General features: G+C 40.3%; 1 pseudogene; it reads right to left on the reverse strand.

Moving 5' to 3' along the window:
• Positions 1-272: 272 nt before the first annotated feature.
• Positions 273-24,670, reverse strand: part of LOC149177541 (serine carboxypeptidase-like 50) — a 30,186-nt pseudogene continuing 5,788 nt past the window's right edge.

The raw sequence follows: 24,670 nt of genomic DNA on the forward strand, positions 1-24,670 counted from the left end.
TTACCCCCTTGCCCTACCCGCGCCCCCTACCCGGCCCCCATACCCCCATACCCCCTACCTCACCCCCTTAACCCCCCACTCAGCCCCCCTCCTCCCCCCGCCGCTACCCAGCCCGCCCACCCTACCCCCTCACCTGGCCCCCCATCCTTCTCTCTTACCCGCCCCCGTTCCCTTCCCCCCCTCCGCCCCCCCTCCTCTGCCCCCCCACACTACCCCCTACCCAGCCCGCACCCACCCCCTTCCCTTCCCCCTCCCCCCTCGACCCCCCCATCCTACCCCCTACCAAGCCCCCCTCCCTTCTCCCTCTCCCACCTTTCCCCCTCCCCCACCCGGCCCCTCCCTTCTCCCTCCCCAACCCGCCCCCTCCACCCACCCCTCCTCCCTTCCCCCTCCCCCACCCGCCCTTCGCCCCCCGCCTCCCGCCCTCCGCCCCATCGAACGGACTGCCACCTCGAGCAGGTCGTCGGGTCGTTGGGCCGCCGCCCACCCCTCACCACCCCGACGGCTCGCCGGCCCGCCTGGGGTGGCAATCCGATTCTGAGAATTGGACTGCCACCCTGGGCGGGCTGGTGGGGTGGCACGGGGTGGGTGGGGCGCAGCCCACCCACCCCGCGCCACCCCACCGGCCCGCTCGGGGTGGAAGTCTGCTTCTCGGAATCGGACTGCCACCCCAGGCGGGCCACCGTGGTGGCGCGAGGTGAGGCGCCGCCGCCCACCCCGTGCCACCCAGGCGGGCCACCGGGGTGGTGCGAGGTGAGGCACAGTCGCCCACCCCGTGCCACTCCGGCGGCCTGGCGGCCCACTTGGGGTGGTTGTCTGATGGGGCGAAGGGCGGGAGGCGGGGGCCGGAGGGCGAGGAGGGTGGGTGGGAGAGGGGGAAGGGAAGGGGTGGGGCCGAGGGGGGGTGGGTGGGGGGGCCGGGTGGGGGGGTCGAGGGGGGAGGGGGAAGGGAGGGTGTTGGGTGTGGGGGGGGAAGAGAGTGGCGAAGGGGACGGTGGGTGGCGGCCGGGTAGGAGGGTAGGGTGAGAGGGCCGAGGGGGGAGGGGGTCAGGTAGGGGGGTGGCGTGGGGGGCACAGGGGGGGAGGGGAGGAGGAAGGGGGGTAGGGGGTTAGGTCGAGAGGGCCGAGGGGGGAGGGGGAAGGGAGAGGGGCCAGGTAGGGGGCTATGGTGGGAGGTCGAGAGGGGTAGGGGGGCCAGGTAGGGGTGTGGTGGGGGATAGCGGGCCGGGTAGGGGCGTAGGGGGGTAGGGGTGAGGGGGCCGTGTGGGGTAGGGGGGTAGGGAGGCGGGGTGGGATAGGGGTTGAGGGGCGGGAGGTGAGAGGGAGGGGGGTTAGGGCGGTGGAGTGGGATGGGGGAGGTGAGGCCGTGGGTGGTAGGGGGCTAGGGAGGGTGGGCCGTGGGGGGTGGGGGGGCGTAGGAAGGTGGGGTAGGATGGGGGTTGAGGGGCGGGAGGTGAGGGGAAAAAGGTTGGTGGGGGGCGGGGGGGTAGGCGTGGGGTTGGTGGCTGGCTGTGGGGGGGAAGTGGGTAGGGGGAGGACATGGGGGGAAGGGGTTGGGCGGGAAATTGAGGATGAGGTGGTAAAGGGGACGCAGTGGGTGAGTTTGGGTAAGGGGCTAGTAGGGTGTGTGAAGGGAGTGGGTGGCCAGTCGGTTGCAGGATGGGGGTGCCCCAGGCCCACCATGCTCACGGTGGAAATATTGGTTAATTTAGCTAACAAAAAATCTTAAGTTTAAAAAAAAAAAATCTACTTCGTTAAACTAATTTAATATGAGAATTTTCAAGAAAAAAAATTTAACTGACCTTTCAATTCCGAGAATTCTTCGTTGAATATGTTGTTGATACCAATGTAGATGCTCCACAAATTTTCTCCAAGTCTTTCAACGAACCTCGGAAAACCTTGATGTAATGTGAGTAATAGTGATAATTGAATATATAGGTGAAATTACGGAGATGTTTTACCGTACGGTGAATGCGGGATTAATCAGTTTTAATAAATTTTAACATGTTAATTTTTTTATGGCGATGAAGGAAAATATGATAAAATGAATATTATGGAATTGTTTTACAGCGGGGTGAATGTGGGATTAATTTGTTTCAGGATGTATTATAAAAATTAGAAAAAACATTCAATTGTTTAGTAAATATTATATACTTTGACTATTAAAATAATTTAGGTAGAAGGTTGTGGTTTACAATTTTAACTTTAATTATTTGTTCCATAAAAAAATTTAGTTTACATTTTTCATTAAATTGTAGAATAAAATAATGAAGAGAAATAAATCTCACAAAATTTTAATAGGGAAATATTTTCGTGAAATTTTTTTTTGGTGGGGGGGGGGGATTTTTGGAGGGAAATTTTCATTCTCTAAGCTATATAATATCTTTAGGAGACTCTCCATTTGTATCATTCAACATCTTCTATTTGAAAGGGATGGATTGTCCTGATAGTGAAGTTTCGATGTATACGGCATCAACATCTTCATCGCGTAACAACTCTATTCATATGGATGAATATAGAAGGAATTCTTCCACTACGAATAGAAAGTCATTTCTTCCACTTAGTCCTGATCCTAAGGACTATGAGAGCAGCACTGATGAAAGAGGGGATGGAGAATTTCAAATAAATAAAGAGTCACAGATTCCAGTTAGTCCAAATTCGATGTACTATGAAAGCAGTAGTGATGATGAGCTTGATGACAAATTTCAAAAGAATGAAGTCTCACGGTGTCCACTTAGTCCTAATTCTAAGGACTATGAAAGCAGTAGTGATGAAGAGCATGATGGTGAAGTTCAAAAGAATGGAGTGTCACGGTGTCCACTTAGTCCTAATTCTAAGGACTATGAGAGCAACAGTGTTGAAGAGCACGATGACGAATTTCAAAAGAATGGATTGTCACAGTGTCCACTTAGTCCTAATTCTAAGGACTATGAGAGCAACAGTGATGAAGAGCGTGATGATAAATTTGAAGGAATGGAGTGTCAAAGTGTCCACTTAGTCCTAATTCTAAGGACTATGAGAGCAGCAGTAATGAAGTGCATGATGATGAATTTCAAAAGTATGGAGTGTCACAGTGTCCAGTTAGTCCTAATTCTAAGGACTACGAGAGCAGCTTTGATAAAAAGCGTGATGATGAATTTCAAAAGTACGGAGTGCCACAGTGTCCAGTTAGTCCTAATTCTAAGGACTATGAGAGCAGCTTTGATGAAGAGCGGGATGATGAATTTCAAAAGTCTGGAGTGCCACGGTGTCCAGTTAGTCCTAATTCTAAGGACTATGACAATAGCAGTGATGAAGAACGGGATGATGAATTTCAAAAGAATGGAGTGTCTCGGTGTCCACTTAGTCCTAATTCTAAGGACTATGAGAGAAACAGTGATGAAGAGCGTGATGATGAATTTTAAAAGAATGGAGTGTCACAATGTCCTCTTAGTCCTAATTCTAAGGACTATGAGAGCAGTAGTGATGAAGGACATGATGATACACTTAGTCCTAATTTTAATGAGTATAAAAGTAGCAGTGATGAAGGACATGATGATGCACTTAGTCCTAATTCTATGGACTGTGAGAGAAGCACTGAAAATGCACATGAGGAAGAATATCCAATAAACATCGAGTCAAATTTTCCATTGAGTCCGAATTCTAAGGACTATGACAGTAGCACTGAAGAAGGGGAAGATGAAGAATATCCTCCAAGTCAGTATTTGAAAAGCACAGTTGATCATAGTGTGGATAACATTCCTCTTAATGATGATGAAAATCCTTATACAGATGACGATCCAATGATGGAGATGTTGCCAAGAAATATTATATCGAGGAGTAGGAGCAGACCTTTTCGTATTAATGCAAGATGTTCTAGTTATACAAGGGGTAGAGTAGAATATCTGACGAGAAGAAGTTCTATCAGTGCACTCATTTCAAGTGAATGTTGTCAAAAAGATTGCTTGAAACATATGGATTTCAAATTTGCATTAGAGAGCAGGAAGAGATATTTGTCAATTAATAAAAGCATGCACAATTCATATTTAGTTGGGTGCAAGCAATCTATAATGTCGGGTTATGATTATCATATTAAGACTTTATTTATCTATAGAAAATCTTTCAAAATGTTTCATTCGATTGGGAATTTTCGTCTCTCGAGAATTCAAGAAAATTTGGAAAAGGATCCAACATTTTATTCTAAAGTATGTCATAAAAGACAGTTTGGGCCATTATCAAATACTTCAATGTCATGGATGAAAGATTTATTTTCAAAGCATGGAGAGTGTATGCCAAATAGAGAGACAATACATATTCCAGATAATTTTTCAAGACGAGAAATCTACAACTTATACAAAGAATATGCAGAAGGTGCTGAGGGACATGGCCGGTTTATTACATATCAATATTTTGTGAAGGTATGGAAGAAAGAAATCCACAATGTCCGTATTCCTAAGAAGACAAGGATGGGGATTTGCAGTACATGTGCTTCTCTTAAATAAAAAAGGGACAAATGTGAAGGGTCAGAAAGAGGTAGGCATTCATAACTTTAACTTTTAAAATTGTATATTCATCAAGTATGAAAACATATTTCTTAATGGCTTTCTTTTATGTTGTGTAGATTCAATTGTCAAAGAACTTCAGGAGCATCGCGAACAACAAACAAATGAAAGGAAAAAGTTGTACAAGAATCGAAAGAAGTGTTATGATAATCCAAATAAATATTTGGGTTTGATAATTGATGGTATGGACCAGAAGAAAACACTTTTACCACATTTTGTTCGCACACCCAAAAATTTACAGGAGGAAATTTTTATTCAGTATCACTTAGTCATTTGTATGGTCTTCAATGGGAAAATATTGCCAAAGGTGTACTTCACGGCTCCAAATATTCATAATGATGCAAATCTGACCATAACCATAATTCATGATGTGCTTTCTCATTGGTATGGTAATCTTCCTGAAGTTTTGTATCTACAATTGGACAACACTTGCCGTGAAAACAAAAATCAGGTTGTTTTTGGATATCTAAACATGCTTGTTGAAATGAGAATTTTTCAGAAGGTAAAGGTTGGTTTCCTTCTTTTTAGGCACACTCATGACCATATTGATCAGAGGTTCAGTCGTTTTTCAGTCATATTAAGGAGAAAGGAAGTTGGGAGCTTGCCATCATTAATTGAATGTATTAAGAAATCATACATGCCATAGCCTACTTTTGATGTGTTGGAAGAAACTGTTGACATGCGAAGGTTTATTATGGGATCACATGGTGAGGGGAAATGCATTGAACAACTTAATGACATTAGCTTCCAACATCAATTTCGTATCAAAAGAATTGATGGGAAAACACTAATATGGGGCAAGAAGTATTCAACTACTACAAAATGGGCACCGTCATCAGGTTTGCAATTTTTGAAGTTCATTCCAGATCATCCAATATTTGCATCAAAAATATTATTATTACAATCGGTTGGTGAAGTTCATAATGCACGCAAACAAAATAGAGATATAAATTATTTTGATTGCTTAGAAGAAATTAAAAAATGTATTAGATATACATATGAGTACTTTGACATTGTTGATTCAGTTTGGTGGGAGTCATTTTTCAATAATCAAAGTGACATCATTTCAACAACAACAAATGAAGATATACCTTTGAAAAATCCATTTATTTGGCCACAAAATGTGTCGAATGCACATGAGGAAATAAACATTGTTGAACAGCAAAAATCTCAAGGTATTATTAATTCTTCACAGGCAGAGGAAAGAGAGATGTATATTGGTTCCAGAAGATCTCGTGCACAACATGAAGCCATGGAAGACCTTTACAAGGGTTCAGTATAGGATATTAAGGAGGGTTGCATGATCGCAGTGCTAGCAGATGGAGATCCCAATGGCTATCCATTCTGGGTTGCTAAAGTTATAAAGGTCTTTATAGAAAATGAGGATGTTACAAGTGTTGAAGTACATTGGTATGCCACAAATACACACCCATTCAATGGTGTGTATAATCGAGAGATCATAGTTGACAAAAAAATGGCAGAAAGAGAAAAAGAAAGGGTACGAATATAAATCTTCGCCGCACAGACATATTGAAATTGGAGGATGTTGACATACTTGTTTAAGTCTTCAATTTAACAAAGAGAGGAACTCTTCACTTCAAGACGATAAATATTTTGAAAAGGTTGTTACCAGAAGGAACAGTGTTGAGATGGGAGTCTGCTAAAACCAGTCATAGATCTAGAAAAATTTTGAAACCTGAAATGATAGGCATGCATGTGGACTCAGATGGGGCACTAGTTGATGAAAGAGAAGAATATGGAACATCTTCGTCAGCATCCAGTACTCATCTGAAGATGTGAATTCTGATGGTGTGCAAGACAATATGAGTGATTTTGAATAATTGTTTAAGACAGTGTATCTAAATGATGTATGCATCGTATCTTGAAATAAAATTTTTGATTTCCATATGGTGTTAAATGAGAAGTTATGAGTCATTTTTATGTTGTTGGATCATTTTATTAGTATTTTTTTTTTTTTAATTTTGAAGATTAACCCTAAAAAAAAATCATCGTTCTGGTATAATCACTGCCATTTTTAAAACATGTTCAAAATTGTCCCTAAAAAAACCATCGTTCCAGTATACACACTTTTCGTTTTTAGCACTGTTTTTGATGTTTTTTTGGCGTTTTTTTGCCAGAGTTCCTGTTTTGAGTTTATAGTTCCCGTTTCAAAGTTTACATTGTTAAAATTAGACTCGAAAGCCATCAAATGTACTTTTATAGGGTATTATTCATCATATAAAGCATACAGATTATTTAATCTCTCTACTCACAAGATTTTTGTTAGTAGAGATGTTAAATTCCATGAGCAGGATAATGAAGAACCTGATGAGCGCTATGTGGAATGGGACATTCCATACATTGTGGAAGAAGAAGCAAAGAACAATCAGGGTTAGCAGCAGACAAAGGTAGAGGATGAACAACAACTGTTATGAAACCAGCTCAAGAAAAGATAGAAAAGAAAGATCAATGCCTTAGAATTCAGCCTCTTCGTGGGGGCAAGCTCCTTTACATTACATAAATGAACAATTCTTGGATGATACAAATGACAAAACCTCCTTTCTATATATAGGAGTCTAAGGAGTCACAATATAATCCAGCCGACCTAACAATAATAATATAAAGCCACAAAAATAACAATAGAGGGATTCTATGGGGCACAGAAATAACAATATGGGGGTAATAGGGGCACAACAATATAAATAAGGGGTATAACTACAATAGTAATGGGGTAATCACTAGTATTATAGGGACCCAACATGCCCCTCTCCTTCAAAAAAGTGTTGTCCTCAACGCTTGAGTAGTTTGGATACTTCTGCATAAAATTCTCATCCTCCCATGTGGAATCTTCAGCGGATAAGTTCTTCCACTTGATAAGATACTCTGAAATTGATCGATTTCGTAGCTGTCGAGTTCTTGTTTCTGTGACTGCTTCCGGTTCCAATATAATTTTTCCTTCCTCGTCAAGTTCTGGCAATATTGTTTGAATTGGGAGCTTGTCGCCTATAACCTTCTTTAAACATGAAACATGGAAAACTGGGTGCAATCGAGAAGCTGCAGGAAGCTCCAATTTGTATGCCATAGTACCAATCTTTTGCAACACCTTGTACGGACCATAATACTTTGGTGATAATTTATTATCCTTCTTAGCTTGCTTTAGGGACATTTGCTTATATGGTTGTAGCCGTAGGAATACCCAATCACCTACATCAAAACTTCTTTCACTGCGATGTTGATCTGCCTGTTGTTTCATTCTATTTTGTGCCAACACGAGGTTATCCTTTAAGAGTTGGAGGACTTGTTGTTGATGTTCGATGTGATGTTCCACTGCCTGAACCTTAGAATTTTCTCTTAAATATGATGTGATGGATGGTGGTTGATACCCATAAAGTGCCATAAATGGGGTCATTTTTGTTGCTGTATGGAAGGAAGTGTTATACCACCATTCAGCCAGAGGCAACCATTTGACCCATTGTGTCTGTTTATCAGATACAAAGCAACGAAGATATCCTTCCAAACATTTGTTTACTATCTCAGTTTGCCCATCAGATTGAGGATGATAAGATGAGCTATGAGCTAACTGAGTACCAAGACAAGAAAATAATTCTGTCCAAAAATTTCCAGTGAAAATGGGATCTCTGTCACTTACAATAATCTTTGGGTTTCCATGTAGCTTTTGAACTGTTTCCATAAATGCAGTAGAAACTGTACTGGCTTTAAATGGATGTGATAATGCACAAAAGTGTGCATACTTGGTAAGTCTGTCAACTACCACCATGATGACACTCTTTCCCTCAGACTTGGGTAAACCTGTGATAAAATCCATTGAAACCTCCTCCCAACGTTGGCTTGGAATGGATAAAGGTTGTAATAGACCCGGTGTCTTAATTGTTTCAACTTTATTTTGTTGGCAAACCAAACATTCCGCCACAAACTTTTGAATATCTGATTTAAGGCCATCCCAAAAAAATTCCTTCTTAACCCTGTGGTAAGTTTTTAAAAATCCTGAGTGCCCTCCTAAGGGAGAAGTGTGCAATTCCATAAGAATCTTTTGTTTTAGCTGGGAATTCTTACAGAGGTATAAGCGATCTTTGTACCATAACGAATCATTTTCCAGCTAAATGTATCAGAAGTACTGGAATCTTGTTGTAGCTTTCGAATAAGTGCCCACACTTCTTCGTCATTCTTCCATTCCTCCTTGCTTCGTTTATCCAATCTGGTTGGATAATAGAAATGGCACACAACAATGCTTCCACATCCTCATCCTTTCTTGAGAGTGCATCTGCCACCACATTTTGCTTCCCTTTTTTGTAGATGATTTCAAAGTCATAACCCAACATCTTTGTGACCCACTTTTGTTGCTCTTCAGAGGATAATCTTTGTTCTAAAAAGTATTTAAGGCTATCATGATCCGTTTTTACCTTGAAGTGTCTTCCCATTAGGTAGGGTCGCCATTTCTTAAGTGCATGGAGTATTGCCAACATTTCCTTCTCATAAATAGCTTTGCTTAAAAACTTTCCCTTGATTGGACGACTTTCAAAAGCAATGGGTCTTTCATCTTGCATTAGAACAGCACCAATTCCATTTCCTGAAGCATCACATTCCACAATAAAGGTTTTTGTGAAGTCCGGTGTAGCTAAGACCGGTGCTTGGCACATTGCCTCTTTAAGATGTTCAAAGGCCTTTGTTGCTTCCGGAGTCCATGAAAATGAATCTTTCTTCAATAATGTTGTTAGAGGTGCTGCTATTCTCCCATAATTCTTAACAAACTTGCGATAATACCCTGTCAACCCAAGAAATCCTCGCAGATGCTTTATGGATGTGGGGATTTTCCATTCCTTAATGGCTTTAATTTTGCTAGGGTCTACCTTAACTCCTTCATGAGATACAATATGACCCAAATATTCCACCTCCTGGACTCCAAAGAAACATTTGGATCTTTTTGCATATAATTGTTTCTCCTCCAATAGTTGTAGCACCTTGTCAACATGTTCAACATGATCCTTCCAAGACTTGCTGTAGATTAGTATATCATCAAAAAATACTAACACAAATTTTCTAAGGAATGGTTTGAAAATTGAATTCATCAAACCTTGAAATGTTGAAGGTGCATTGGTAAGGCCAAAAGGCATGACCAAAAATTCATAATGACCCTCATGAGTTCTAAATGCCGTTTTCGGAATGTCTTCAATCTTCATTCTGATTTGATGATATCCTGAACGAAGATCCAACTTGGTGAAGTAAATTGATCCATGCAATTCATCCAGTAATTCATCAATGACAGGAATGGGGAACTTATCTTTAATAGTGAGCTTGTTGAGCTCCCTATAATCTGGACACATGCGCCATGATCCATCCTTCTTGTGCACCAATACTACTGGAGCTGAGAAAGAACTTTGACTCGGTTGAATTATACCAGCCTCTAGCATTTCTGCAACCATACGTTCAATTTCACTTTTTTGGACATAGGGATATCTGTACGGCCTGATGTTTGGAGGAACACTTCCTGGAATCAGATGAATAGCATGATCATGATCACGCATAGGTGGGAGACCTTTGGGAGTCTCAAATACCTTGGAATGATTGTCCAGGACTTTTTGGAGATCTGGAGAAATAGATGATTCCAATGTGGAAACATCTAGCGAACATAATTGTGCAATTACACCTCTTTGCTCCTTTTTTAGAAGCTTTGTCATGCCATTAGAGCTGATTATCTTTCCTGGTTTCCCTGCAATACCCCTTAATTCAACTTCCTTTCCTTCCACAGAAAATTTCATGAAAAGTTCTTGAAAATTAAAAGCTATTGTAGCCATTGGACTCCTAGTACAACATCAGCACCTCCCATTGGAATGGAAAGCATTGGGCTAGTCAATACATATTCTCCCATGGATAGCTTGATATTATGGCACTTTCCAGAACAATTTATTGTTCCTCCATTTGCAATCATCACTTGACACTCTGGTGCTGGATATAGGAAGCAATTCAATTCTTTTGCTACCCTACAATGAATAAAATTGTGGGTGCTTCCTGAATCAATCAACACTATTACCTTTTTCTTCTTGATTTGTCCTTCTATCTTGATGGTTTGAGGAGTGGTAATTCCCGCCAATGCATTACAAGATATGGTCGGATTTATTTGTTCTTCATCTAGGCTTTGTTCCTGGAATATATCCTCTTCTTTTGACCTTTCTTGCTCCTTTTCTTCTTCCTCTTCACAATCTATGTAGAATAATTTCTTCTCAGCACACTTATGACCTTTTGTGTATTTGCTATCACAATTGTAACAAAGCCCTTTTGCTCTTTTTTCTTCCAATTGTTGTGGTGTCAACCTTGTAGGTTGTGGAAGACTATGGGCAACAACACTTCCGTCTTTATAGTTGTGAATGGTATGCTTCCTAGTTGCCATAATTTTGCTTTCCATTTTTCTTGCTAACCTGAATGCCTTCTCTAATGAATCAGGTTCCCAAAGGCGCACATCATGTTGGATATTATCCTTTAAAGACCCTATGAACACATCAATCCTATGCTCCTCTGGAATATCTTTTACCCTTATGTTCAATTTTTGGAACTCCTCAATGTGCTCCATTATTGAACCCTTTTGTTTGAGACTTATCAATTGGCTAAAAAAAGTGTTGCTTTTTGTATCCTCATAATGTGCTATCAATTCTTCCGTAAAAATTGCCCAAGTGATAAATTGTTTACGAGAACAAAGCCATTGATACCATACAAACTGATTTGGTTCCAAATATAAAGTTGCCATACGTACCTTTTGTGTGTTTTGCACATTATTGAGATCGAAGAATTGCTCCATCTGTAATATCCATGTGGCGGGATCCTTGCCATCAAACTTCCTCATATCGATTTTTGGAATATGGTGATTCTTCGATCCAACATTAGCATCTATGGAATCATGATTAACATTTCTTTTGTTCTCATCATGAGTTTCCTTTACTACCTTTTCACCATTAGTAAGTATTTCTTGTAGAAAATTAGTCAAATCTGTCTTCAAATCTGCCATGCCTGTCTTCAAATTTGTGTTCAAATCTATCTTCAAATTGTCCATCTTAGCTTCCATGCCATTCATCTTAGCTTCCACGCCATTTATCTTAGCTTCCACGCCATTTATCTTAGCATCTGTTAACTTTTGTGAGCGTGACATTTGTTGCACTTGTTCTTGTAATTTTGATATATCATGTAGCATTTCTTCCTCTTCTTCATGAGTCATGCTAGAGCTTTCAGGTTCCTTACTAGGTGTTTGCATTTTCTTTCCTCGGGGCATCAGTTACCGATAATAATGCTCTACTATGCCCTTTGAATTCCTTCAAAATAAATTTTCAAACCAAACTTAAGCAAAAATTTAAAAAAAATCTACACACCTTTTTTCACTTTGTAGGAGCTCGATATTGCCTCTGATGTATCTCTGTACTTTCCAATCATCTAGTTCTGAACTTGTGACCTGTAGTAGCTCTCTGTGTCCTCTTTTCAATGCCACAAGTCTGACCCAAATTGGTGTTGGAAATAATACTGAGAGGGGGGGTGAATCAGTATTATCTATCAATTTAACAAATCTTCCTTATTTGATCTTTTGAATTATTCTTGCATATCAGTACCATAAAATAATGAGCATGAACAAAGAAAATAGACAGTCACACTAAAGAACACAAGATGTAAGGTGGAAACCCAATGTGGGAGAAAACCACCTGCTGCAATATGTCTCTATCTTCTTTCAAGAAATTCTTTTTACAATGATTTTGTACTGGTGCAGTCCTTTACCAGTACGCAGGCTGCAACCTGCAGAGAGCTACAACTCTCTCTCGTTTTCCAGTCTCTCCTGGAAGGGAGCTACAACCCCCTACTTCTTTTCATGAAGAATCAAATGATCAACAAGTATACAACAGATACAGTCCACTACAGATATCAGATCAGTAATCACAGGAACAACCCAGAACACCTTATGAACAGAAATATACAATTAACAGATCATCTTAAGACAGGGACGCAATTTTTCTTTCTGTGGCCTGCGACTGGACGCAGTTTACCTTCTGCTGTTCTGCGTGCAGACGCACTGTTCCTTTAAGCTTCTCTGCGTACCGGCGCACCCAGTAACACTATCGCGCCGCGTCTTTCGCTTCAGAGACGCACCCAATAACACAGTCGCGCCGCGTCTTTCGCTTCAGAGACGCACCTGAGCCCGGTCTTCCCTGCGTCTCGGCGCACTTGTCCTTCACTGAACCTGCGTCCCTTCAGATATAAAAGATATGAGGACTTCAGAACTGACCCAACCACTCAGATCTACAGATCTGATCATGCGCCAAAGAGATCACAGTCCATTAGAAGATTCGCCCTCATAGATCTGGACTAGATCTCACCAAAAGATATTCAACCAAGATGATGCTTAATCCAAATGAACTCCTTTGCTTTATATAGGCAAGCTCCTCCCCAAAACATGGAACAATACCACGAGCCGACACCATAGAAACACAAAAACCGTCGGCTAGATACCACACAAGAAACCCCCACGTGCTTTTCTCTGCCTTGAAATGTGTGCACTGGGTGGACGCACCTCCTGAACGGCTGGCCTGCGTCCCTGGACGCGGGTTCTGCATGGTATACCTGCGGGGACGCACTTGCTGAACAGATTTCCTGCGTCCTTCTTAAAAATAGAGAGCTGATCATCAAGAAAAGTGATCTATCACCTGAATGGGTTGCCATCAAGGACAACGCCTGAATCATAATGCCAACAATCTCCCCCTTTGGACTTGATGGCAACCTCATGATCTTCAGCTTCATTCTCCCCCTTTGACATCAAGGGCAAAGGGTATACTCCCCCTATGCTCATGCTCTTCCAGATCTGTAACAAATAACCAGAAATCCATCATGAAGGAGATAGAGACATATTGCAGCTATTTCCAAGATCTCCTTTTCCATAATGCCAACAATGCATTATGTGCTCCCCCTGAGCCTATACCACCAATAGGAAGATGATCAACAATAAGATGATGCATCAACAACCCCCAGCTTTTGCCTGAGGTATTCAAAAGTGTCCCTGGGCAACGGTTTGGTGAAAATATCAGCAACTTGTTCCTTAGAAGGAACATACTCCAATTTGACCTTCTGTTCAAGTACTTGTTCCCGGAGAAAATGGTACTTGATTGGTATGTGCTTGGTTTTTGAATGCATAACCGGATTCTTTGAGATGCTGATTGCACTTGTGTTGTCACATAAGATAGGAATAGGAGGTGTACAAGTGATTTGATAATCCTGCAAAGTCTGCATCATCCAAAGAAGTTGGGTGCAACAAGATGCAGCAGCAACATATTCCGCTTCAGCTGTAGACAAGGCAATTGAACTCTGTTTCTTGCTGAACCAAGATACCAGTCTGGAGCCCATAAAGAATGCACCGCCACTTGTGCTTTTCCTGTCATCCACGCTTCCGGCCCAATCTGCATCTGTGTACGCATGAAGAGTGAGATTTGTATCTCTAGGATACCATAAGCCATAATTTTGAGTCCCTTGAAGATATTTGAAAATTCTCTTCACTGCTTGAAGATGAGTCTCCTTTGGATTTGCCTGAAATCTTCCAACTATTCCAACTGCATGCATGATGTCTGGTCGGGTACCTGTCAAATATAGTAAACTTCCAATCATAGATTTGTAGGTTGGTTGATGTACTGCTGCAGATTCATCATTTGCACTAAGACTACATACTGTGACCATGGGTGTACATACTGGTTTTGCATCTTCCATGCCATATTTCTTCAAAATCTGCTTGAGATACTTGGTTTGAGATAAAAGGATTCCTCCTTCCTTTTGTTGGATTTGCAAACCAAGGAAGTATGTCAGTTCTCCTAGCAAGGACATTTCAAATTCTTTCTGCATGACTGAGGCAAAGCTTTGACTCATAGCTTCTTCATTGCTGCCAAAAATAATGTCATCTACATACACAACAAGTATTAGCAATTTGTCATTTTCAACTTTTATATATAGATTGCTATCTGCTGAACCTTTTGAAAAACCTTGTTGATGAAGATATTTGTCCAATCGGTAGTACCAAGCCCTTGGGCTTGTTTGAGACCATAGAGAGCCTTTTTCAATCGGCATACAAGATTTGGATCATTTCCAAGAATGAACCCATCTGGTTGTTCAATGTACACTTCTTCTTCCAAGTCTCCATTCAGAAATGCTGATTTTACGTCCATTTGAAATACTTTGAAGTTCTGAAAACTTGAGAGAGCAAGGAACATTCGGATGGCCTCAAGTCTTGCAACAGGAGCAAAAGTTTCTTCAAAGTCTATTCCTTCTTGCTGAGCATACCCTTTACAAACAAGTCTGGCTTTGTTTCTAATTACTTCTCCATTTTCATTCAATTTATTTTTGAAGACCCATTTTGTTCCGATAACATTCTTATCCTTTGGTCTAGGAACCAGCTCCCAAGTGTTGTTCTTTTCGATTTGCTCAAGTTCTTCATCCATTGCTTTCACCCAACATTCATCTTTGCATGCCTCTTTCACATTTTGTGGTTCAGTAGAGGAGAGTAATGCCAAATAGCTTGAAGCTTTTGCAACTGTTCTTCTAGTTTGTATACCTGCTTCTTTCTGTCCCATGATCTGAGATTCTGGATGGTTCTTCTGAACATATCTGGATGGAGTCTTTTCTTCTATTCTTGTTCGTTCTTCTGCGTCTTCGTGAGGTTCTTCTTGAGATTCTTCTTGAGGTTCTTCTTCTTCATCATTCTGTCTTTGAGGGTAGCTTTCATCTTCTTCGATATCTTCACGATGTATTTGCCTAGGAATGTATCCCTTCTCATCAACCACTACATCAATGCTGTCAACAATTCTGCCAAGTCTTTTATTGTAGCATTTGTATGCTTTGCTATGTGGAGAATAGCCAAGAAGAATGCCTTCATCTGCTCTAGGATCAAGTTTACCAAGCTGCTCCTCAGTATTCTTGATATAGCATTTACTCCCAAAGATTTTGAAATGCTTTACTGAAGGAGTTTTACCACTCCAGAGCTCATGAGGAGTTTGAGTGCTGTTCACCCGAACATTTGTCTTGTTGAGAATAATAACCGCAGTATGTGCAGCTTCACCCCAGAAAGTTGCGGGAGTTCCTGATTCATCAAGCATAGCACGAGCCATTTGTTGGATTGTTCTGTTCATTCTTTCAACAACTCCATTTTGCTGAGGAGTTCTAGCTGTAGAGAATTCTCTCCTTATCCCATGTTCATCACAGAAATCGAAAAATTCATTTGAAGTAAATTCCCCACCTCTGTCGGATCTGAGGCACTTAATTTTGTGACCTGATTCATTTTCAACCAAGGCTTTGAAGGATTTGAATTTTTCGAATGCTTCATCTTTGTGCTTCATAAGTCCTAACCAAACAAACCTGGAGAAGTCGTCAATAAATAATATCAAGTATTCCTCTCCTCTAGGTGTTCTTTTCCTGAATGGTCCACATACATCTGTATGTACTAGCTCAAGAGGCATGCTAGCTGATCCTTCTTTCTCTGGAAAGTTAGTCCTGGTTTGTTTTCCAAACTGACATGATCTGCATATGGTGTTGTCAGGAATTTTGATATCTGGAAGATCGCGAACTGCCTGATATTTGCAAGCTTTCCTTATTTGTGAGAAGCTTAGATGTCCCAACCTTCGATGCCATAACCAGTGCTCTTCATCCTTGCTTAGATAGCATTGTTGTTGTCCTTCATCAAATATGTATAGATTATTTGGAGTTCTTTTTCCTTTGAGAACTGTTTTACCTGTATCAAGATCACGAACAAGACATCCATTTGATCTGAATATAACCTCGGTTCTTTGATCACACATCTGGCTGACACTTAGAAGATTATGCTTCAAACCATCAACAAACAAAACATTTCCAGCCTTAACATCTTCTTTTAAAGGAGCAATACCTTTTCCTTTTATAGTTGCAGGAGTATCATTTCCAAAAGAGACTTTCTTTCCCTTTTCTAAACTAGAATAAGACTCAAGTTTTTCTTTATCACCTGTCATATGCTTCGAACATCCACTGTCAATGTACCATAGATTTTCTTGCCCTTCTGCATAAAATGCTATCCCACATCTTTCTGTTTGAGGTTCCTTTATTCTCCATGTTTTGGTGCCTGAGGCTTGTTCCTTTTTCTGCTCTTGTACTTTTCTTTCCGGAAACCTGCTTCTGCATTCAAAGTCTTCATGTCCAAAATTATTGCAAATAGAACATTCGACTTCATTTTCAAGAGCTGAAAAGTTGTTATAGGTCCTTTTTGTAATCCCTGTCATACTTCTTTGTTTTTGAGCTTCCCTAGTCATGATTGTTTTATACGCAACACATTGAGCTGCTTTGTGACCAAAGTTATGGCAAGAAAAGCATTGTCCATTGAAGAAGCTTCTGCGATTATTGAATCTACCAGCCAACTGATTGTAATTTCTATTTTCATCTATTCTTGAACCAAAATGAGAAGATTTTACCTGTGGCTGGTTGTGGCTTTTGTTCACCCTTAAGCTGGATTGCCCCTGATGGTTTCTGTTTGACATTTGTCCCTGCTTTACCTGATGATCTTCCTTGTGCTCTTGCTCATTTCTTATTGCTGCATCAAGATAACTTTTTGAAGTGGATGCTTGAGAAGTTTCTCCATTATAGCCCAGACCTGTCTTATTTAGTGGAGACCGCTGCACACTGATAATCTCATCCAAAGTTTCTGATCCTTTGACAAACTTGAGATTAATAGTTTTTGTTTTCTCAATTTCTTTTCTAAGACCAACAATTTCACCTTCTAATTTTTCAAGATGTTTTTCCTTTTCATCAATTTGAAATTGTAGAGTATCAATAATCATGTTCTTTTCTTCTATACATCTCTTGAGTCTAGTAATTTCATCATAAAGGTTATCCACATCTACAGCATCCTCATAATCATCATCTTCAAATGCCATTAACAACCTATATTTATTACCTTGTTCATCTTCATCACTGTTTGATAAGCCATCACTATCTTCATGGGTGTAGTAGCTTTTCTTATTTGCACTTTGTTTCTTGTTCCATCTAACTGGTTCCTTTCCTTTATCCTTATAAGAGCATTTTGTAGCATAATGACCTACTCTTCCACAAGCAAAGCATTTGAAAGGTAGCTTACCTCTGAACCTTCCAGAACCCCTTTGAAGATTTCTGACAAAATTTGATTCTTCTTCCTCTTCTTCTGGAACATGGCTTGCTTCATAGTGATCTTCTTTGCCTGATGCTTTAAAAGCAGCCTCCCTTCTGTCTGATGGTCCTCCCTTTCTCATTTCATAAGCAGTTAGAATTCCATGTAGCTGAGACATAGTGAGAACACGGAGATTTTCTTTTTCTTCTATTGCAGATACTTTAGATTCAAACTTGGGGGATAATGATCTTAGAATCTTTTGAACTACTATAGACTCCTTTATTTCTTCACCCAAATTTTTCATACAATTTACAATCTCATCTACCCGAAGAAAATAATTAGCCACACTTTCATCATTATACATCTTGAGAGTCTCATATTGAATCCTGAGAGTTTGAAGTTTGGCTTGTTTTACCTGTTCATCTCCTTCATAGCTTGTGATCATTTTGTCCCATATTTCTTTTGCTGATTTGAAGTGCATTACCTTCATGAATTCTGTTTGGGATATACTTCCTAATAAAGTACTGACTGCTTTTGCATTTGTTTCATACTTCTTTTTCTCAGCTGGATCTGTAGGAGTAGCTGAAGGAAAAGCATAGCCTGTTTCTACAATGTCCCAAACTTCAGTACCAAGAGATTGAAGATATGCAGTAACTCTTACCTTCCAATAATTGAAGTTTGTCCCATCAAAAACCGGTGGCCTGATTGATGCTTCTCTCTCGTAGTTGCTCATGATGAACGATCTACCTTCAAGCGATCAAGCTTTTCTGAAGGACCTGCTCTGATACCAATTGTTGGAAATAATACTGAGAGGGGGGGTGAATCAGTATTATCTATCAATTTAACAAATCTTCCTTATTTGATCTTTTGAATTATTCTTGCATATCAGTACCATAAAATAATGAGCATGAACAAAGAAAATAGACAGTCACACTAAAGAACACAAGATGTAAGGTGGAAACCCAATGTGGGAGAAAACCACCTGCTGCAATATGTCTCTATCTTCTTTCAAGAAATTCTTTTTACAATGATTTTGTACTGGTGCAGTCCTTTACCAGTACGCAGGCTGCAACCTGCAGAGAGCTACAACTCTCTCTCGTTTTCCAGTCTCTCCTGGAAGGGAGCTACAACCCCCTACTTCTTTTCATGAAGAATCAAATGATCAACAAGTATACAACAGATACAGTCCACTACAGATATCAGATCAGTAATCACAGGAACAACCTAGAACACCTTATGAACAGAAATATACAATTAACAGATCATCTTAAGACAGGGACGCAATTTTTCTTTCTGTGGCCTGCGACTGGACGCAGTTTACCTTCTGTTGTTCTGCGTGCAGACGCACTGTTCCTTTAAGCTTCTCTGCGTACTGGCGCACCCAGTAACACTATCGCGCCGCGTCTTTCGCTTTAGAGACGCACCCAATAACACAGTCGCGCCGCGTCTTTCGCTTCAGAGACGCACCTGAGCCCGGTCTTCCCTGCGTCTCGGCGCACTTGTCCTTCACTGAACCTGCGTCCCTTCAGATATAAAAGATATGAGGACTTCAGAACTGACCCAACCACTCAGATCTACAGATCTGATCATGCGCCAAAGAGATCACAGTCCATTAGAAGATTCGCCCTCATAGATCTGGACTAGATCTCACCAAAAGATATTCAACCAAGATGATGCTTAATCCAAATGAACTCCTTTGCTTTATATAGGCAAGCTCCTCCCCAAAACATGGAACAATACCACGAGCCGACACCATAGAAACACAAAAACCGTCGCCTAGATACCACACAAGAAACCCCCACGTGCTTTTCTCTGCCTTGAAATGTGTGCACTGGGTGGACGCACCTCCTGAACGGCTGGCCTGCGTCCCTGGATGCGGGTTCTGCATGGTATACCTGCGGGGACGCACTTGCTGAACAGATTTCCTGCGTCCTTCTTAAAAATAGAGAGCTGATCATCAAGAAAAGTGATCTATCACCTGAATGGGTTGCCATCAAGGACAACGCCTGAATCATAATGCCAACAATTGGATTCTCCAAGGAAGAGTTATGCGAAATCTCCCACAGTGACTTGATTATAGACTAGTTCAGTAGAGCTAACTTGTACGACGTGTCGCGAGTCACTGTTTCGACCTTTGGATCTGAAAAACACCCACAAGAAACTACAGTCCGTCCTATTTCTGTACCTTCTTACGAAACTTCAGTCCGATCCCCAGAGAGAAAGTTATGACGATTTTCCCCAGGTCACCTATTTTGAATGTAATTTAGGAGTCTGAAAAAAGACCAACTTCCTCAGATCATATCTCCGCAAATATCACACAAAAAGCTCTGAAATTTGGACCCACGGTTCGACGCGATTTCTTCTCAAATGGGTTTTTTTTGCGACTTCTGAAACATCACAGAAACAAAGTTATAGCGAAAATGCCACGATGACCTGTTTGGAGCAGCGAAACCCTAGAATCCAAAGCTTTGATACCAAATGTTATGAAACCAGCTCAAGAAAAGATAGAAAATAAAGATCAACGCCTTAGAATTCAGCCTCTTCGAGGGGGAAACCTCCTTTACATTACATAAATGAACAATTCTTGGATGATACAAATGACAAAACCTCCTTTCTATATATAGGAGTCTAAGGAGTCACAATATAATCCAGCCGACCTAACAATAATAATATAAAGCCACAAAAATAACAATAGAGGGATTCTATGGGGCACATAAATAACAATATGGGGGTAATAGGGGCACAAAAATATAAATAAGGGGTATAAATACAATAGTAATGGAGTAATCACTAGTATTATAGGGACCCAACAACAACAGCAGTAGCAACAACAACAACAACAACAACAACAGCAGCAGCAGGAAGAAATAAATGATGATCAAATAAGTTTTGAAACCACCACCCCACCACTCGGGAGATCAAGTAGGAAAGCTCAAATGCTTGCAAGATATAGGGAAAATGCTTTTATAACTAGTATGATGAATGTGGTTGAACCGTCTAGTTATAAAGAAGAAAATGAATGTAGTGAATGGAAAATAGCCATGGAACAGGAATATGATTCAATAATAAAAAATAACACTTGGGAATTGGTTGAACTTCCTAGAGGAAAACAGACCATAGGTTGTAAATGGTTATATAAACCAAAAATTAATGCAGATGGAACTATAGAAAAATTGAAAGCTAGGTTGGTTGCAAAGGGGTACTCACAAAAAGAAGGGATAGACTATGAAGAAACCTTCGCCCCTGTAGCTAAATTGAACACTATCAGAATGTTAATTTCTTTAGCTACTAAGAAACATTGGATGATGCACCAACTAGATGTAAAGTCTGCATTTTTGAATGGAGAACTAAAAGAAGAGGTTTATCTAGAGCAACCGGAAGGGTTTGTCCAGAAAGGAAAAGAACATTTAGTCTATAGATTGAAGAAAGCACTTTATGGACTAAAACAAGCTCCCAGGTCTTGGTACGAGAAGATTGATTCATTTTTTCTACAAGCTGGCTATAATAGAAGTAAGAATGACCCTAATATTTACACCATGAAAGATGAACAAGGGTGCATAGTGTTGATTTCATTATATGTAGATGATTTGATAATTACAGGTGATGCTACATATCTAATTGATGAAATCAAGCAACAAATGTCATAGATGTTTGAGATGAAGCATCTCGATGAACTTAGATACTATTTAGGTCTTAAGATCTGGAGAGATTCAGGTCAAACATTTTTGTCCCAAGCAAAGTATGTCAAAGGCCTGGTAGAAAAGTTTAGAATGGATCAGTGTAAGCCTGCACCGCTACCATTACAGCAAAACATCAAATTGCAGTGTGAGGATGGCTCAAAAGCAACAGATGCAACACTTTACAGACCTGATTTGGCATATGCAGTCAATGTGCTAAGCTAATCTATGTCTAAGCCACTGGAATGCAGTGAAGAGTGTTTTGAGGTATCTATAAGGTACTTTAGAGTACATTATTATTTACACTGACTCTTCTGATGTTAGATTGGCAAGATATGCAGATTCAGATTAGGTTAGAAATGTAGATGATCGCAAATCTATAACAGGTTATGCATTCAGCCTTGGATTTGAGGTGATCACATGGAGCAGTAAGAAGCAGAACATAGTCTCCTTGTCCTCAGCGGAAGCAGAGTATCAAGCCATGTGTGCAGCAAAGTGTGAGGCAGTTTGGTTGCGGAGAATTCTTCAGGATGTTGGGGAAGAACAAACAGTCACAACAATAATTAGATGCGACAATCAGAGTTCAATCAAGCTGGCCAATAATCTGGTGTTTCACAAAAACACTAAACATATTGATACCCAATTTCACTTTGTCAGGGAGAAAGTGCAATCCAAAGAAATTCATCTGGAATATTGTAATACATGTGATAATGTTGCAAACATTTTCACTAAGCCTCTTGGAAAAGATAAGTTTCAAACGTTTAGGGAGATGCTAGGAATATATGTGAACCCATTCTCCATTAAGGGGGAATGTTGAAGATAATGGAAAATATCCTAGAATAGGTAGAGTTGGTTCACGTAACCTCAGGATAGGAATTAGTTTCTATTTCTTAGGATGTTGTTCTAACTTGCCTAAATCCATGTTTTCTATTTAATGTGTAATGTGCATGAACAATGTAGAGCATTCTGCAGAGCCAAACTCTCCTGGTTCAGACTCTCTTTCATAGCGCTGACCAGTGGGTTTTATTTTATTAATACAAACATTGTCATTTTTATCACATCTCTTTGACGATAAGGAGATAGAGGTCATGCCATATATCATTGGAAAAGTCTTTGAATAAGTTTTCTAACCACATCCTATGCTTGAAGTAAAAATTCTTTCAAAGATAAGGTATAAAAATGGGGCCTTCTTAGACAACATTTGACATCAATAACCGCCATTTTCAACCAATGCTTCAACTACTGGCAACAATAAAAATGAAATATTAGTGGATGACAATGAAAATGCAAGACCTGTCAACTCCCTAAACTATTGAGTTTCCTGCAATATACTCTTGACTACCAACAATTATGTATCACCATTTACAAGCCCCTACCTTTAATTCAAGAGCTTTTACGTGTTAACATGGATCCTTCGCATTTCTATAGATAACTTTACCTCCCCTTCACTCTCCCACAATGTTGCTTCCAACCTACCATTTCTAAAACTCTTAAAATAGTTAGCGGAACCTAGAAGAGCTAGGGAGTATGATCAGCTATCCAAGTAGAGGAAATAACTGATCCAACCATCTCAGTTGTTAGAAATGCTTCCCAAACAATTCCTTTCATGCCTTGGTAGCTGAAACCCACTAGAGTCAACAAAACAATTGTTGAACTCTACAGGTTGCTCCAATGATTGTATAGATCTTTGTGAAACAATATTGATTTCACGCACCTAAACTGTTATCTAAAAACCGTTACAAACCAAACTGCATGCCTATGTGTGAATAAATTCTTGGCTGAATTTAAACCATTGAATAAAATATTATGCTACGCCTTTCACATCCCTGGGCCTTGGGCTTCAAATGCACCTTTCACATCCCTCGGCCTCGGGTTTCAAATGCAGAGACAGGGGAGATAATTGAAAAACTAATTCAAGAAAATTACGCAGATGCCATGCCGGTACACGATGCCCACAAGTACATTTATAGTTCTGTGTTGTTACCCCAAGGGAAGTTTACTGTCGACCTATTACAAAAACCCAAGAGGAAATCAAAGATGGACTACGCAGTGGTTATCGAATTGGACTAACAGTTGGATGGAAGGTGCCTTGGAGAGAAAGAGAATAACCAAACATTTCTATAAGTTGTGGTTATAGTCCTAAGAGAGAATCCACATAGCCAATGGTTTTATAGGGCTGGCAAAGGTTTTTTTTTCGAAGCAGGCAGAGATGAATGAGTGGAACATTGGCAGTTGAAAAACTCAAGACACATGTGGGTTGGTGGACGTGATGTATGTTGTCCTATGTGTTGGGTTGTAAGAGGATCTCGTCTACGTCTCCTCTCATGTTTTTCTTCTAACTCCACCATCATGCCACTTCCTTGATTTCATGATCCGTGCAGAACAACTATTGAGCTATTTTGGTAAGTCATGCCTCTTTTCTCATCCAATGTTGCTTCTTGTTTTGTTCAGGTTCGATTCCCTTACAATTCAGAAGCCCTGTTTTGCAGTTTTATTATTCAATATTTTATCTACTGTTTGCTTTTAGATCGTTGGAGATAATAATTTTCTTGCCTATCTACGCTTAGCTTGATTTCTCTTCATTGATCGAGAAGTTGATGAAGATCAAGTTGGACTTGAACTTCTTCTTTCTGCAATTCCTTTTTGTCTTTGTATCTTTAATTCTTCAAGTCATTTTCTTTCCTCCTCTTCCTACAATCATACATTACCAATCATTATCTGAAATAACAGTTTCTCACTCTTTTTTTCCAACTAAAACTTCTAGTCTAAGATCTTTAAGACTATTTGATTTACCATATTCCAATAATAAAACTTTATCATTATGTTTCTTTGAAGCATCAACTAATGTATTTCCATTTGACTTGGGATTTACAACACCAGTAGTTAGGTTATTTCATTTCCCTCTCTGAAGAGCATGAACACCAGTAGTCTTTGCTACCTTTGGAAGGCTAGTATCTGAATCTAAGGAACCTTTGGATGACTTGTCCTTTGATTGACTTATCATAGTAACACCTTTCCTTGTTGCAGGTAAATGACGTTTCTTCGTATCTGAGTTGTCTGAAGAAAATGCAGTTGAGTTTGATGTTGCACCATTAGGTTTTTAGCTACCAACTTCTTTCCTATTCTTAGAGGAAACAACATGGTCACTTCTCTTCCTAGTAGCAGATGATCTTTTACCGATGTTGAATGTTTCACCAATTTCTTTATTCAACTCAGACAAAGAGGGTACAGATCTATTGAAAACATTTTCAGCTGGTTTTTTATGGGTTGATGTGTTTAGCTTGTGGAACCTCAATCTATTGGTAACTTCATTG

This window comes from Pinus tabuliformis, chromosome 4_1 (genome assembly GCF_031772625.1).
Source record: "Pinus tabuliformis cultivar Carrire ecotype Pingquan chromosome 4_1, CPIR1, whole genome shotgun sequence".
Lineage (NCBI taxonomy): Eukaryota > Viridiplantae > Streptophyta > Pinopsida > Pinales > Pinaceae > Pinus > Pinus tabuliformis.